Genomic DNA, 16,488 nt, shown 5'->3' with positions numbered 1-16,488 from the left:
CTGTGTTTGTCTGTGCTCAAAGCTTATATTCAGTAGTCCAGATTTGTTAATTAAAACCACAATTAGAGTTTGGTTGAGCCACATTCCCTTGCTCCCAGCAGACACCACCTCTTTTTCCCACATGGAAGTGTTCCAGCTCAGTTTGCCTTGCCAGTGTAAAACTTGGCCTGTTTTTGTTTTTTATCTAATCACTATGTGTACCAGCAATTCCAAACAAATAAAAAATAAAAAAATAATGGTACTTAGTAAGGAAAATATCCCTGTCTTCCACATTTTTTATATTGCTCAGTGAGGTGGCTACATGAGCTGGATTAGGCAACTCCTAATTCTCCGTAACAAATGCATTTTATTTTTTTGTGTGTGATAGAATGTCATTTGGTGTACTCTGTTCTTTAAGTGTTGGCAGTATGACGAAGTGGTTGAGAGAATTAACTTGAAGTTACCCTACCTGTATTCAATCCCAGATAATGGTTAAGCACTGGGTAGTTTGCTGGTTTGAATCTGTTATGTGCCCCATAACAAGCCATGTTCTTTAATGCAATCTTGTGGGGCCAGGACTATTCTGGGTGGGATCTTTTGATACGGTTGTTTCCATGGAGATGTGACCCACCCAATTGAGGGTAGGACCTTTTTATTAGATTATTTCCATGGAGATGTGACACAGCCCATTCAGGGTAGGTCTTGATTAGTTTACTGAAGTCCTTAAGAGAGCCAAGACCTGACACAATCCCAGATGTTTTGGAGATGCAGACAGAAAGATGTTTGGAGATGCTAAGCTAAACTAAGAAATGAGGCCCAGAGTTTGCCCCTGAGAAGCTGAGAACCCATAGATGCTTAAGGAGGAAGCCACTGGAATTAGAAGCTAAAAGCAACACAGCCTGGGAGCAAAGGACCAGCAGATGCCAGCCACATGCCTTCCCAGCTGACAAAGGTGTTCTAAACACCATCAGCCTCTCTTCAGTGAAGATATCCTCTTGTTGGTGCCTTAGTTTGGACACCTTTATGGCCTTAGAACTGTAAATTTGTAACCTAATAAATCCCCTTTATATAAGCCAATCCATTTCTGGTATTTTGCATTTCAGCAGCCTTAGCAAACCAGAACAGGTAGGTTACTTGAACTCTGTACTTAGTTACCTTATCTCCAAAATGGGAATGATACCACATATTTCATAGGGTGATTATGAGGCTTAAAGAACATAATCTACCCAAATCAAATGGAAAATGTCTGGCACGTGATGAATGTAATATGTTAGGTGGTGGTGGTGTCATCATTTTAATTATTAGTATTACCATCATTGTGGTCATAGTCAATATTTCTTGAGTTTACTTTAGAAAAATCGTGATGTTTTACAGTCAGTTGCTTGGTTGTCTAGGACCATCTCTCACTTCTCCCTACTGGAGGAGCCATCCCTCTCCTTGATGATGTAGAAATATGTCCTTATTTTTATCATGGAATAATTATGGAAATATACCCAAGTTATATTTGAATTCTTTAGAGTGTGCTTGTGACCCAGCCATGTTTAGTAAAACCTTTGAGGAAAATTTTGGGGGTGTGGAGAAGGTTTTCTGAATTAATTAATAGGCCATTCCTTGTTGCATCATATAAAAGAAGGATTTGTGATTTGTGAGCTGTCCTATTGCCATCACAACTACTTTACTTTATAACTACATTCTGTGTAAAATGTAGGAAACACATGAAGTTGATTTATTCATTTACCCCTGAGTTGCTTCTTTTGATATGGTTTGAGTTAATCACCTACTTGTACTTTTATCCAGATAAATAGTTCTAATATCATTAGATTTTTCCATGCCATTCCTGCTTATTTATACTGCTTTATTTTTTGTAATGAATTGTCATTCTTAGTGGTATTATAGAATTCTCAGTACTCTTTCTCCATTTGCTTCTGATAACAGATACTCTCTTTGTGCACAGAGCTGGTGTATAACCCATATGAGCAAATAATAGCACTTCCTTTCTTGCTTCCACATTGATTGTGCCAGTGAAGAGCATTTAATCCAAGATTAACAAATGAGTGCCCCTCTTTGGACTTTTGAATTGCAATCAGAGAAAATGAGGGTACGTTTAGTAAGAGGCTGGTGGGATAGGCAGAGAGTTTTCTGACACTGCATAAGTACAGCAGAGGGTTTGGGTCTCTGAAGACTACAATATCCATGATCTTTCAATAGATCCCTTATATAGTCCCAAAACACTAATAAAAGATGTGTCCTTGGATCTGATGGTGAGCCCTAGCTTTTAATTTTTGTTTTTACATCATTTCTAACTTAGAGAAAAGTTGCAAGAGTAATAAAAATATTCCCAGACAACTTATAACCTGTTTCCCCAAGTGTTAACACTTTACTAGGTTTTGTCTATCATTCTCTCTGTCAAATATATACATAGATGATAGGTAGATAAACAGGTGGATTTAAGTCCATAGTTTTCCAAGCTATGGAAGAGTAAGTTGTAGATATGGTGCCCCTTTTACTCCTGAATACATCACACTGTTCTATAAACAAGGAATTATTTTATATAACCTCAGAATATTTATCAAAATCAAGAAATTATCATTGAAAAAATGCTAGGATTTAATCTGTGGCTCTTATTAATGTTTTACCAATTTTCCAAATAGCATGCATTATACCAAAAGAAAATCTAGTGTTCCGGTTTGCTAATGCTGCCATTATACAAAATATCAGAAATGGATTGGGTTTTATAAAGGGGATTTATGAAGTTACAAATTTACAGTTCTAAGGCCATAAAAGTGTCCAAACCAGGGCATAAACATGAGTGTATACCTTCACTGGAGAAAGACCATTGGCATTTGGAAAACCTCTGTTAGCTCAGAAGGCACATGGCTGGCATCTGATGATCCTTTGCTCCAGGGTTCTGGTTTTAAAATCGCTTTCTCTAAAACATCTCTGGGCTTCTGTCTCTCTTAGCATCTCTGAAGCAAACTCTGGACTAGCATCGCCAAAACATTAGCGTCAGCAGTCTGCGCTTGTGATGGCTGTTTTTAAAAGGACTTCAGTAAACTAATCAAGACACAGGGTAGGGCAGGGAGCAAGATGGTGGCATAGAGAGGAGTGGAATTTAGTTAGTCTCCTGGAGAAACTAATAAACAACCAGAAACAACTAGTAAATAATCTGTAACAACTGCTGGAGGACAACCATGATTGTTCACATATCATACACCAACCTGGATTGGGTAGAGTGGCTGAGAGTGCAGCATAAAATCTGTAAGTAAAAACTGCTGAACCGCACTGGGAGCCCCCTTCCCCCACCGCAGGCTGAGCTACAAGACTTTGCTGTAGGAGAAAGCAGCAGTCCCAAAGCAAGCGAATATAGCTCACCCCAGCTCCAGCAGGGGTTTTAATAAAAAAATGTGGACTGCTAAATACAAGCTACAAACATAGACATACCCCTAACAAGCAGACAGAGGTTTTTAGAGACAACTGACCTTAAAGAACAGAAAACGCCTGTGCCCCAGGAAAGGGAACCCAGAAGACCAGGTGCTCTCTCAAACTGATGAGCAAAACTGGGGGACTGTGGATTGGCTGTGAAAGGGGGCTTTCTTTCCCTTTTTCTCTCTCAACCTGAGTGGCTCAGTGGAGAGAGCCGCCACCATTTTCAGTTCGCAGTGCTTTGACCCAGACAGGGGTGGAGATAATGGAGTGAGAGAGACAAAGGAGCAACTCAAATGCAGAAGATAACTCCCTAAGGGGAAGGAGGTGGGGCCCAGCTTTAGTGGCGGCCTTCCCTTCAGAACTCAGACCCCAGAGCCTACTTCAATTGCTCTTTTTCACTCTAATTATTATTCTTGTTATTTTTGTGTGTGTGCTAATGAAGGTGTCAGGGATTGATTTAGGTGATGAATGTACAACTATGTAATGGTACTGTGAACAATCGAAAGTGCGATTTGTTTTGTATGTGAATATATCTCAATAAAATGAAGATAAAAAAAGAAAAAAAATAAATAGTAGACATGAAAAAAATAATAATAGAGGGGTATATATAGGGGAAAAATATACCTATTGCAAATTATGTACTACAGTTAGTATTTTAACATTCTTTCATCAACAGTAACAAATGTACTATAACAATAGTGTGGGTCAATGGAGGGGGGTGGTTAGGGGTATGGGAGGATTTGAGTTTTCTTTTTTGTCTTTATTTCTTTTCTGGAGTAATGAAAATGTTCTAAAAATTGGGAAAAAAAATTATTGCGGTGATGGATGCACAGCTGTATGATGGTACCGTGGGCAATTCATTGTGCACTCGGGCTGTTTGGATGCTTGTATGATATATGAACAATCTCAACAAAATTAAAAAAAAAAGATCCAGGCTGAATGGGTGGGGCCACTCCTCCACAGAAATTAACTAATCAAAATGATTACTAATCAAAGTGATTACCTACAGTTGTCACATCTCCATGGAAACAAGATTGGATTAAAAGATCATTGCTTTGAGGGGGACCTAATATGTCCCAACTGGCACATTCTACCCCCTGGACTCCAAAAAGACATGATCTTTCCAAATACAAAATACATTCATCCCATCACAATAGCACAAAAACTTAAATCATTTCAGTAACAATAGGCAAGTACAAGATCCTTTCAAAATCAGTTCAGTTGTGGTTGGTCCTAAGGCAAAGTTCTCCTGGAGTTGTTGACCTGTGAAACTTGAAACAAGTTATGTACTGCCCATATACAAAGGAGGAATAGTCATAGGATAAACATTCCCATTGCCATAGGGAGAAAGTGAAAGGAAAACTGGGTTCAAAGGTCTGAAACAGTTCCTAAAACCCTCAGGGCAAACTTCATTAGATTTCAAAGTCTGAGAATCATTAATAGAATGCCGTTTTATCCTTGGGGCTTGAGAGAGCAGTTCAGCCTTTTCCAAGGGCCTTTGCAGCAGCCCTTTTCTCCCCAAACGCTGGGGTGAGTGATCCAACATATGCACACACTGGGGAGACCACCGTCTTGGCCCCACCCTCTTCAAGCATCGAGGTGCCATCCGGACTCTGCCTCTCCAGGGCAAAGGCCCTCCCCTCTCCGAACAGTTGGGTGGTGGCCGGGTTCTCCCCAATCATATATTATGTTCTGTTGTCATGTCTATTCAGTCTCCCTTAATCTCAAACAGCTCTTTGGCATTTCCTTGTATTTCTCCTCTTCTTTCTGCATTTATCAATTGACATTATATCATAAGAGTTTGCTCTTTTATTTATTTATACCAGTTTAGACTCCTGGATGCTGTCTTTGTCCAGAGGCCTAAAAGTACTATTACTGGTTTCATAATAGTAATTGTCTGAGATTTGTCCAGTGGAAACCCCTTCATTTGGCCCATTTGTTCTTTTATCATGTGTTTCTCGTCTCTTTTTGTTTTTGCCAAACTCTTTGTTTGTATTTGTTATGATCAAGATGTTTTGCCTGCCTTTGTAATACTATACATCATAGAATAAGTCCTTCATTTTTCCCCCCAAATTCTGTTGTTTTGTTGTTTTTTTCCTTAGAAATAATATTTTATAACATAATCTATCCTTCAACAAATCTTTTGAGGTTATGATTGGATTTGCATTAAATTCAGTCTCAATCATGTACCCACAAAGTGATATCAATTTACCCAGAGGGCCTGGGGTCATTCTTGGAACCAGGAGACCCAGGCTAGTGACTAGGTTCACAGACTTCACCTGCTCTTCCTCTTTGCTCAGGATATAGCCAGACGACTCCCCAGCACCACTTCATCCACTGGAGAATGTTATCTACATCCTTGTCATTAATCTTCCTTTATTCCCCTACCTGTCAGATCTTTCTTCTTATCTGATGATCTTTTATGGGTTTCTTCATTTTTGTTCTAAGAAATGTAGCCTCATTTGAAGACCTAGAAAGATTTAGATTTTCTGTGTACTTGCTTAATAACGATCATCATGCTGCTACAGGACAGAAAAGCATCCTGTTTTCAGAGGGTTTTCATACTGTTGCAGATAGTGACACACTTGGCAAGGAGCCTTCCTACACTCTGCTCTGACCTGGATCCCCATATGTTGGCCTTATGGCCTGGTTTTGGAACTCAGTGACCTTGGATCTCCTGCTTGCCTAATCATGGAAATAACTAAAAATTTCTATTAAGCACACAACACTGGCCGTTTAATAAATGAAGTGATTAACTGTCATCAACCATCTCTGATGTGATAACCAGAATGACAGACAGCCAGGCTGTGTAACCCACCCAATGAATGAAGCCAAGGAATTTTGCTAGTTAAGTGGCTGACTGACTCTTTCTCATGCTTAGGCCCTTTACATTATAGAGCACTGCCTTCCCCTAATGAGCATACTTCCAGGCTTCAGTATCAGAAAAGTAGAAATTAAATATACTGAGCCAGCTTCACTCATTCCTGAGACCACCCATGAGCTGTAAGGCATTGATTTGTTGCTTGAGATGGATGCAATTTCTGGCTGTATGTAGGTATGTACGTGTTTGTGGGATAAGGGTTCATTGCTTCTATCAGATTTTCAAAAAGGTACAAATGTGATGATTTAAAATTGTCAAGAACAACTCCTCAGCAGAGGTTCCAGGAAGCTCATAAATATCCCGATTGTATTCCTTCTGCTGCTCCAAAGCACATGACCCCACCTTCCTGGAGGCCACCTAGTTTGATTGAGGGGATCTGTGAATCACATCCTTAATCTCTTGTGGATTTCTTCTCTGACCTTTGGTATTTCCAGTGGTTCAGTAAAGTGTTGCACAGCCACACATGCAGTTTTTTCTCAGTGCCAGGCATTTGGAAGTGTCTTGATTTTAGTTTCTTTGCCATCTAGATGGCTGAGAATGTCCCATATGATAAAGTCCTGGTTTCTTTTTCTTTGATACTTCTTTCCTTAATTTCTTCTCTCTCATGTTTTCCTTAGTTTCTTCTCTCTCAACACTTTTCTGCAAAATCTCACCTATACATGCAAGTTCATTGCTTACAAATTCTACTTACTATATAACTTCAGGAGACAATTCCACCAAGCTTTTTTTTTCCCCTTCTTTTAGTTTCAAATAATGTGTTTTCCATTTCCTTCTGAGTTCTCACCAGCAGCATTCTTGATGACCTAATTTCCACCAACATTATGTTCAATGTAACTGGGACTTTTTCTGTCATATGCCTAAAATTCTGCTCAAACTTGTTTCACCCTCTTTCCACTGCTTGGTTCTAAAGCCACCTACACATTTTTTTAGTTATTTGTTATGGGTGCACCCAGATTTTGGTACTGAAATTTTTATTAGCTTTCCATAGCAGCCTGAGAAATTATCACAAAGTTATTGGATTAAAACTTCACCCATTTCTTATCTCTCAGTTTTGTATGTCATAAATATAGGTGGGCTTGGCTGAGCTTTCTGCTCAGTGTCTCACACTCAAGCGAACACCTGTACTCAGCTTGGTGCTCATTTGGAGATTCTGGGAATCTCCTTCGAAGTTCATTCATGTTCACAGAACCTAGCTCTTTGTAGCTGTAAGTCTGAGGTGCTTTGACCCTCCTGGCTGTCAGCTGGTGGTTGCCCTCAGCTACTTAAGGCCACCCACATTCCTTATGTGAACCTCTCGTCTTCAATGTGACAGTGGCACGTCAATTTCCTATGTTTCCAAATCTCTCTGACTTACCAGTCTGCCATTGGGCATAGATAAGCTCTCTACTTTTAAATGCTCATGTGAGTATATCAAGCCCGCATGAACAATCTCCTTATGTTAAGATCAACCATGTCATATAATTTAACCATGGGACTAATATCCCATCATATTCACATGTTCAAGGATCAGGACATGTTTGGGGCCATTTTAGATTTCTACCTACCACACTGGTCTGCCTGTAAGACCCATTTCACAGCTGCTCTATTGTACCCTAATGCCATCTTAGATGGCTGGATTCTGGGGAGAAAGTGAAATCTCTGGATTGACCACAGACCCCCCTATTTGGAATCATGTTTTCATGTGGTGACTATACTCCACATGATTACTTCTCAGTGTTTTTGAGGAGTAGGGCCAGTTCAAGGTCTTCCAGTGACAGTCTCAGGTATGTCTGCTGGCCCAATTCTTGCTGAAGGCTTCTTTTACCATGGACTGAAAGACTGATTTGAGCTGGCTTCATGGCAGAGGCAATTACTCACTGTCAGTATATAGACCTTGATATAGCACCATCCCGCTTGTAGCTAAGGAAATTCCTCCATTCCATATGATCAGTAACAGGGATATTTAGACACATATGGCTCTATTTCTTTTAGTTATAACCATTAGAACACTCAGTATAATTGATGTCGGCATGATCCACTGATGAATGCTGAAATAACTGGGTAACACTTCCAGGAGAAACAGGATGTTTCAAAGTATCTCTCTGCAAATATTTATTAGTTAATGTGATGGTTTTAACAGATGTCCAGAAATTCATTTGGCATTCCTCCCTGTTGGAGGTGGACCTTAACACCCCACCATCAACACCAAGTGTGTGGACTTGCTTCTAAAAAACGTAGTGTAGAAAGCGAAAAATAGTAACTATATGGAGGAGAAACATGGCTGACACCACTTGTGCTGGTTGGGATGTATTATGCCCCCCAAAATGCCATTATCTTTAAGGCAGCCTTGTATGGGTCGAAAACATATTAGTGTTGATTAGGTTGGAAACTTGATTGGCTGTTTCCATGGAGATGTGACTCAATCATCTGTGGGTGAGACCTTTCATTGGATTATTTCCATAGAGTTCCTGCCCCACTCATTCAGGGTGAGTCTTTATTGGATCACTGGAGTACTTTAAAAAGAGCCACACAGACCCAACGCAGCTATAGCTGAGAGACACATTTTGAAGATGGCCATTGGAAGCTGACTCTGACATTTTGAAGAATGCCATTTTGAAACGCAACCTGGGAGCAAGCAGATGCCAGCTAAGAGAGGTGTTCTGAATACCATCGACCTAAAGGTATCCCCTTGTTGGACACTTTATGGCCCTAAGACTGTAACTTTGTAACCAAATAAACCCCCTTTATAAGAACCAATCCACATCTGGTATTTTGCATAAAGGTGGCATTTGCAAACCAGAACACCACTTTAACCAAGCGGCTGAGGTTCCATCACCAGAAATAATCTGTGTTAACATCATGTACTCCCAACATAATGCTATGAGGAACATTCATCACCTCTGTGATATTCTTCCCCAAACCTACAGCTGTAATCAAATCATGAGAAAACATCAGAGAAACCTAAATTGAGGGGCACATTACAAAATATCTGACCAGTACTCTCCAAATTTCATGAAAGATTAGGAAAGTCTAAAACTATCACATGTTGGAAGAGGCTAAGGTGTCAAACTACTAAATGCAAGTAGGTCCTGGGGGTCCTGAAACAGTTAAGGGACATTAAATGGAAAAATTGGGGAAATTCAAATGAAGTCTCTAGTTTTGATAATAGTATCCTGCTGTTTTTAATTTCTTAGTTTTGATATGTGTACCATGGTTAGTTAACATGGATCAAGACTCCACAGGAACTTATTGTACAACTTTTGCAACTTTCTGTAAATCTAAAATTATTTCAAAGTAATTTTTTTTAAGAAATGTTAAATACATTACAAAAAATAAAGGACAAGAAACTATCTCAAATGTTCAGTAACAGTAGGTTTGTTTAATTGCCATACTTAGCACAGAATTCAAGTGGATGGAAAAACCTAGCTGCAAATCTTATTCATGAAGCTGCTAAGGCTGCTTGATGAGAAAGACTATTCTGCTTGCATAAAACGAATGTGATGGGATGACAGTTCAGCTTTAGTTTTAGAACTTCAAGGGGTTTTATATAGAAAATTGTATTTAATGAAAAAGAAGGTTATTTACTATGTAACTACCTGTTTAAGGGAAATACGTTTCTTTTTTCTTGGAGGAAGCCCGTGTGATAACTGAGTAGATTCCATTTTTGCAAACACTGAAATTCACATCGACTAGAAGGACAAATGCACAAGACCTTCGGAAGGCCATGGACTTGGAAGACTCAGTTACCCCATCCCTGCTCGTGATCCCCACATACCCCTGTGTCCCCTGTACCATAGGGAGAGCTTGGTAGCAGCTCCTGAGCCTCCCTCCCTCTTCCCCTTTCTACTCTCCTCTCCTCTCCTCTCCTCTTCTCTCCTCCTTTCCTTCTCCTTTCCCTCAGCTCCTCCTGTCCTCTGACTCTCCTGCTGCCCCTTCCGTTGCACCCCCAGGGTTCCTTCCCTATGTACACCTCCCACCCCCCACCCCGCATTTTTAGTAGCAGCAGAGGACTAGCCAGAAGCAAAATGCGTTGTGGGTTTGCAGCCTTTCTCTGCACCCCTGGGCTGGCCTCCTAGACTGCCAGACCATGCTCAGGGTCTGGGTTTCAGGCATATGTAGCAGTGAAGAAGGGAGAGCCTCTCCTGGAAAGGAACAAAGGGATTTGTTTTCTTTAAGAACTTAGAACTTGTCTTTTAATTGTTTACAGCTCAAATCCCTCTGAGAGTTAATTATTGTAATAGGAGCTTTATAGATACATCCTTGCTTTGTTCTAGAAGGTACTAAATGTTCTCTTTTCCACTGCTTTAAGCCCCAACTCTGATACACCCTACCTTCTCACTTTTTGTTCTTCCTCGACTTGAACTTCTGTTGCACCAGCGCCAATTTATTTTTAATATTTTGGCAGTCACACATATTAATATCGTGGTATTGATATGCATTTTCAATTATTTTTATCATTATTGTAAGGTTTTATTTGCATGAAGGTTGGAGTTAGTCTTTCAGGGTAACAAACAAATTATAAAGACGTTAAAAAAAAAACTCTGAAAACTTTTTGAGAATTCTGATTTTGTTAAAGAAATTTTAGTCTTTATCTAGAAATCTGGTATTTATAAAGTGTTTTCAGAGTAGAGATCTATACCTTGATTCACCTAAGTTGGAATAACTAACTGGGAATGTTTATCCTTTTTGTAGCTAATGGAAACTTATTTTCTATCTTTTTATCATTGGTATTTAAAAATAACTGATGTTATAAAATGTTCACCAAGAAAAGTATATATGTGAGGATGTGTACATAGTATATAAGAGTTCAAATTTGGTAGGCAGCAGTGTCCACCATAAATTCCAAGCAGGCTTCTCTTTAGAAAATACATAATTTACATGATAATAATTTTCTTATTTTGGGTTAATGTATACTTTCAGGTATTACTTATGTAAATTTGAACAGCTTGCTTGTTTTATTTCTTTTTCCAGTGATAAACTCTGATGGTCAAAGATATTATTACTCTTTTCTATTAATCCCAGGTTTCATTTTCTAATACCTTTTACATTTCATAACTTCATTCACAAAAGCTTTTTTTTAAACATTTTTTATTGTGAAATATAACATATACATAAAAGTGATAACTTTCAAAGTACGATTCACCAAGTAGCTATAGAACAAATTTCAAAGAATGTTATGGGTTACAGTTCCACCATTTCAGTTATTTCCCTAAATGAAATATAACATACATACAGAAAGTCACATATTTCAAAGCACTATTTAAGAAGTAGTTGTAGGGCAAATTTCAAAGAATGTTATCGGCTTTACTGCCACCATTTCAATTATTTAGTTCTAGCTGTTCTACTACCCTAGAGACTAATTATATATATTTACATAAAGATTCAGTATTTGTAATCCTTTCACAAAAGCTTTTTTTTTTTTTTTAAATCTTCATTTTATTGAGATATATTCACATACCACGCAGTCATACAAAACAAATCGTACTTTCGATTGTTTACAGTACCATTACATAGTTGTACATTCATCACCTAAATCAATCCCTGGCACCTTCATTAGCACACACACAAAAATAACAAGAATAATAATTAGAGTGAAAAAGAACAATTGAAGTAAAAAAGAACACTGGGTACCTTTGTCTGTTTGTTTCCTTCCCCTATTTTTCTACTCATCCATCCATAAACTAGACAAAGTGGAGTGTGGTCCTTATGGCTTTCCCAATCCCATTGTCACCCCTCATAAGCTACATTTTTATACAACTGTCTTCGAGATTCATGGGTTCTGGGTTGTAGTTTGATAGTTTCAGGTATCCACCACCAGCTACCCCAATTCTTTGGAACCTAAAAAGGGTTGTCTAAAGTGTGCGTAAGAGTGCCCACCAGAGTGACCTCTCGGCTCCTTTTGGAATCTCTCTGCCACTGAAGCTTATTTCATTTCCTTTCACATCCCCCTTTTGGTCAAGAAGATGTTCTCTGCCCCACGATGCCGGGTCTACATTCCTCCCCGGGAGTCATATTCCACGTTGCCAGGGAGATTCACTCCCCTGGGTGTCTGATCCCACGTCGGGGGGAGGGCAGTGATTTCACCTTTCAAGTTGGCTTAGCCAGAGAGAGAGGGCCACATCTGAGCAACAAAGAGGTATTTGGGAGGAGGCTCTTAGGGACAACCATAGGGATGCCTAGCCTCTCCTTTGCAGCAACCGTCTTCCCAAGGGTAAAACTTACGGTAGAGGGCTCAACCCATCAAACCACCAGTCCCCTATGTCTGTGGTCATGTTAGCAACCATCGAGGTGGGGTAGGTGAATACCCCTGCATTCTCCACAGGCTCCTCAAGGGGGCACTACATCTTTTTTTTTCTTTTGTTTTCTTTTTTTTGACTTTCCCTTCTTTTTTAAATCAACTGTATGAAAAAAAAGTTAAAAAGAAAAGAAACATACAATAAAAGAACATTTCAAAGAGACCATAACAAGGGAGTAAGAAAAAGACAACTAACCTAAGATAACTGCTTAACTTCCAACATGTTCCTACTTTACCCCAAGAAAGTTACATAATATAGCAACATTTCTTTCACAAAAGCTTTTTAAATATACCTTTACTTCTCTTTGGTAGCTGAGTTTTAGAAATATACACTAGTGGAGGCACAGCCCATATTTTTCTCTTTATAAAGTTTATATTACAATATTTTCAAATACATAGGAAAGTAGAAATACACACACATATCCATATTCTTTTTCTGTTTTTTTAAATTCAGTTTCATTGAGATATATTCACATACCATACAATCATCCATGGTGTACAATCAGCTGTTCATAGTACCATCATATGGTTGTGCATTCATCACCCCAATTTTGGAACATTTTCCTCACACCAAAAAGAATAAAAATAAGAATAAAAAATTAAAAGTAAAAAAGAACACCCTGATCATTCCATGCCCCCTATCCCACCCTATTTTTCATTTAGCTTTTGTCCCCGTTTTTCTACTCATCCATCCGTACACTGGAGAAAGGGAGTATGAGCCACAAGGCTTTCACAATCACACCATCACCCCATGTAAGCTACATAGTTATACAATCATCTTCAAGAATCAAGGCTACTGGGTTGCAGTTTGACAGTCTCAGTTATTTCCTTCTAGCTATTCCAATACACTAAAACCTAAAAAGGGATATCTATATACTACATAAGAATGCCCTCCAGAGTGACCTCTGGACTCCATTTGAAATCTCTCAGTCACTGAAGCTTTGTTTCATTTCGCTTCCCCCTTTTGGTCAAGATTTTCTCAATCTAATGATGCCAGGTCCAGCATCCCGTGGAGTTACATCCTGCCAGGGAGATTTACACCCCTGGGGGTCAGGTCCCATGTAGGGGGGAGGGCAGTGAGTTCACCTGCAGAGGTGTGTTAGCTAGAGAGAGAAGGCCACATCTGAGCAACAAAGAGGTACTCTGGGGGAGACTCTTAGGCACAGTTATAAGTAAACTTAGCCTCTCCTCTTCATTAACAAGCTTCATAAGTACAAACCCCAAAATCAAAGGCTTGGCCTACTAAGTTGTTGGTCTTTAATGTTTGTGAGAATATCAATAGTTACCCAGGTAGGGATGTCCAACATTTCTGCATTTTCCCCTATCTCCTCAGGAGGGCTCTGCATATATCTTTTTAATCTCTTCCCAAATTACTTTGTATACCCATATTCTTAACACTTCACCATATTTGTGTTTGTAAATTGTTTTTGCTGAAATATTTAAGGGAAATTACAAATACATAACACAATCCTGAACACTTTAATATGATTCTCTAATAAGTAAAATTATTGACCACAGTTATCAAAAGCAATGCATTCCCTTTATTTCTGATATTAGTACATACACAAGTTTCCAAAATTGCTTCCAAATTGTTTCCAAAATTGCTTCTTTTGAACTTATTTTCTTCAACCAAGATCCAATCGAGGACCACACATTGTATTTCCTGTTATGTCATAAAGGCCGACCCATAAGCCCTGAGGGCATTAGGAACACTTAGTCTCCAGGTATCAGACCATCAGTGACATCCTGTAATTTCCTAGTGCTTTAAAAAGCAAACCAAAAGTCAGTGGCTTCCAGCGCGGTGTTTTATGGGAAGTGTAGTGTTGACTGGCGATTTGCCGGGCTGCATTCTAGGGGTGGATAGCGGGTCTTCCCTCTGCGCATGCGCAGTTCACCTGTCCGGTCCCGCTTTCGCCGTCCCCAACTCGGGGTATCGAGTTTGTTCTTTTCAGGTAAGGGCTCTGGGTTCCAGGATCCCTGCGCGACCTCGGTGTCAGCATAGAGAGAGGATTCTGACGTGGGAAGAGCAGGAAATCCCGAAACCCCACCAGGGACCTTTAGTGCTGGACCGGGCCCGGACGTCCGCCCGGGATAGGCCGGTGGGGTGACCTCCGACCCGCCTCGCGGGCTTTAGGGGCTCCGGTGGGATGTCCTCGTCCGGAGACTGGGCTAGGTTTGGACTGGGGTGTGCGGGACCTTGTGTCCAGCCCTGCCTGCAGCTTGACCGGAAAACAGCCCATGACGGCGGCGGTAAGAAATGTGTGTGTGTAATGCAGACCATGAACCTGCCAGAAAGTGCGGGCGGTGGGTCTGCGGGAGAGAGAGCTCTGAGCCAGGCAGGTCCGGGTAGATCCCAGTGCGTTCACATTAGTGACATGCAGGTTTCTCATCTGAAAAGGAGGGTATCAGAAAAAAACGGTTTCATGCCTTTGTTCTCACATATACGTCATCACCTGTAAAACATCTAGCCAAATGTTAGTTAATAGGTGAGTGTAAACGTTTGCTCCCAACCTTTTTGGAAGTATACTTTGTTCTTTTCATGTAGTATTCATTTAATCCTCAGAACTGTCGTATTTATATGTATAACCATATTTTTAAAATGTTATTTCTACGTTTCAGTAGGGACATTTCAAGTACTCAGTAATCACTAGTGGTAGTGGATACAGAAATGGATTGCACAGTTTTCCTGAACTCCAAGAATCAGGTTTAAGGCCTACATCAGTGGTTCTCAACCAGATGGACAGTTTTGCTCCCCAGGGAACTTTTGGGAATGCCTGGAGTCATTTTTGGTTGTCAGAACTGGTCGGGGGGTGGGGGGGTGTGCTACTGGATCTCCTGTGTTAGACGCGGGAGATGCTGCTAAACACCTCACAGTGCACAGGATAGCCCCCCCACAAAACAGAATTTTCCGCTCAAAGTGACATTAGTGCCGAGGTTCCAAAACCTGCTCCAGATGATGGTTTCAACTAAAATGAATTTGTTTCCCAGGCCTAGGTCACAGCTCTCTGTAACAAAACAACTCTTGTGAGGCAGGAAGGAGGAGTCCCACCTGGAAGAACAGCCTCTCTGTTCAGAGACCACTCAGCAGAGCTGCAGAGAAAGGATAGAGCAGCCCAGAAAGTCACAGTTCCTGAGTTGTTCTACCAGAAGCAGTTCTTGATCCCCTGCCCTGAGCCAGATGGTGATGTCGCCACTTCCAAAAGCCATCACAGACTGTGACAGTGGATGCTTTGGATCAGCTTGCAGAAGGTGGTGACCTGGGGTTGGAAGGAATGGGTGGACTGTCAGAGTACACAGGAAAAGCTATATCACTGGAGGGCTTGTGAAGGCGTGATCTCCAGGGAAGGCAGGACCAGCAAGAGCTGAGGAAATCCTATCTCCACTCCTTTTAAAGAGCCTTCCATTTCCTTCCTTCTTCACTAACTCTTTCCATATTCTGAGTTGCTCTCACACCATGTCAGTGACCACGTGCACCATCTAGAGATAGGCCGAAGCTTCTTCTATCCTAAATATATAGAATCACAAAATGATAGTACAGGAAATGGTTTAATTTCTGACTCTTGCAAGTTTAATAAAATATTGAGCCTGAGATGAATGACTTTCCAGGATCATCCAGGACAGAGCTAGGAGCATACTCTGTTATTGGTCAGTGAGCAGAAGTGTCTTATCAAAAATGCAACCAAGTTAGACCAGAAAGATTAAGAAATAGTCTAAGTATCTCATCTTCTTTTCATAATTTTCTATTGATTTTCTAACTCCAGGTATAAATAATATTAATGGAATATTAGTAATAATCCTTTGTTGAAATTTTTTGTTAACTAGTCAGAGGGGACATAAACTGTTAACAAGTCAATAGGAAAATAGTTTACATTCAACCTGTGACAAACTATGGCGTTAAGCCCACATGATCATATGAGAGATGCACAAG

General features: G+C 40.1%; 1 protein-coding gene across 12 annotated transcripts in view; it reads left to right on the top strand.

Annotated features, from left to right (window-relative positions):
* The window catches only part of LOC119505042 (zinc finger protein 510-like), a 122,963-nt gene that overhangs the window by 33,858 nt on the left and 72,617 nt on the right, over positions 1–16,488 (top strand). For 3 of the 12 annotated variants that reach the window (XM_037797750.1, XM_037797749.1, XM_037797748.1), the window contains exons 1-2: positions 14,146–14,512; positions 15,549–15,809. The gene's annotated coding sequence lies outside the window, so the exon portion shown is untranslated. The other 9 variants (XM_037797747.1, XM_037797745.1, XM_037797743.1 and 6 more) reach the window with 8 other exon arrangements.

This window comes from Choloepus didactylus, chromosome 10 (assembly GCF_015220235.1).
Source record: "Choloepus didactylus isolate mChoDid1 chromosome 10, mChoDid1.pri, whole genome shotgun sequence".
Lineage (NCBI taxonomy): Eukaryota > Metazoa > Chordata > Mammalia > Pilosa > Megalonychidae > Choloepus > Choloepus didactylus.
The sequence above is the reverse complement of the archived record's forward strand: the minus strand, read 5'-3'. Positions and strand labels throughout refer to the sequence as shown.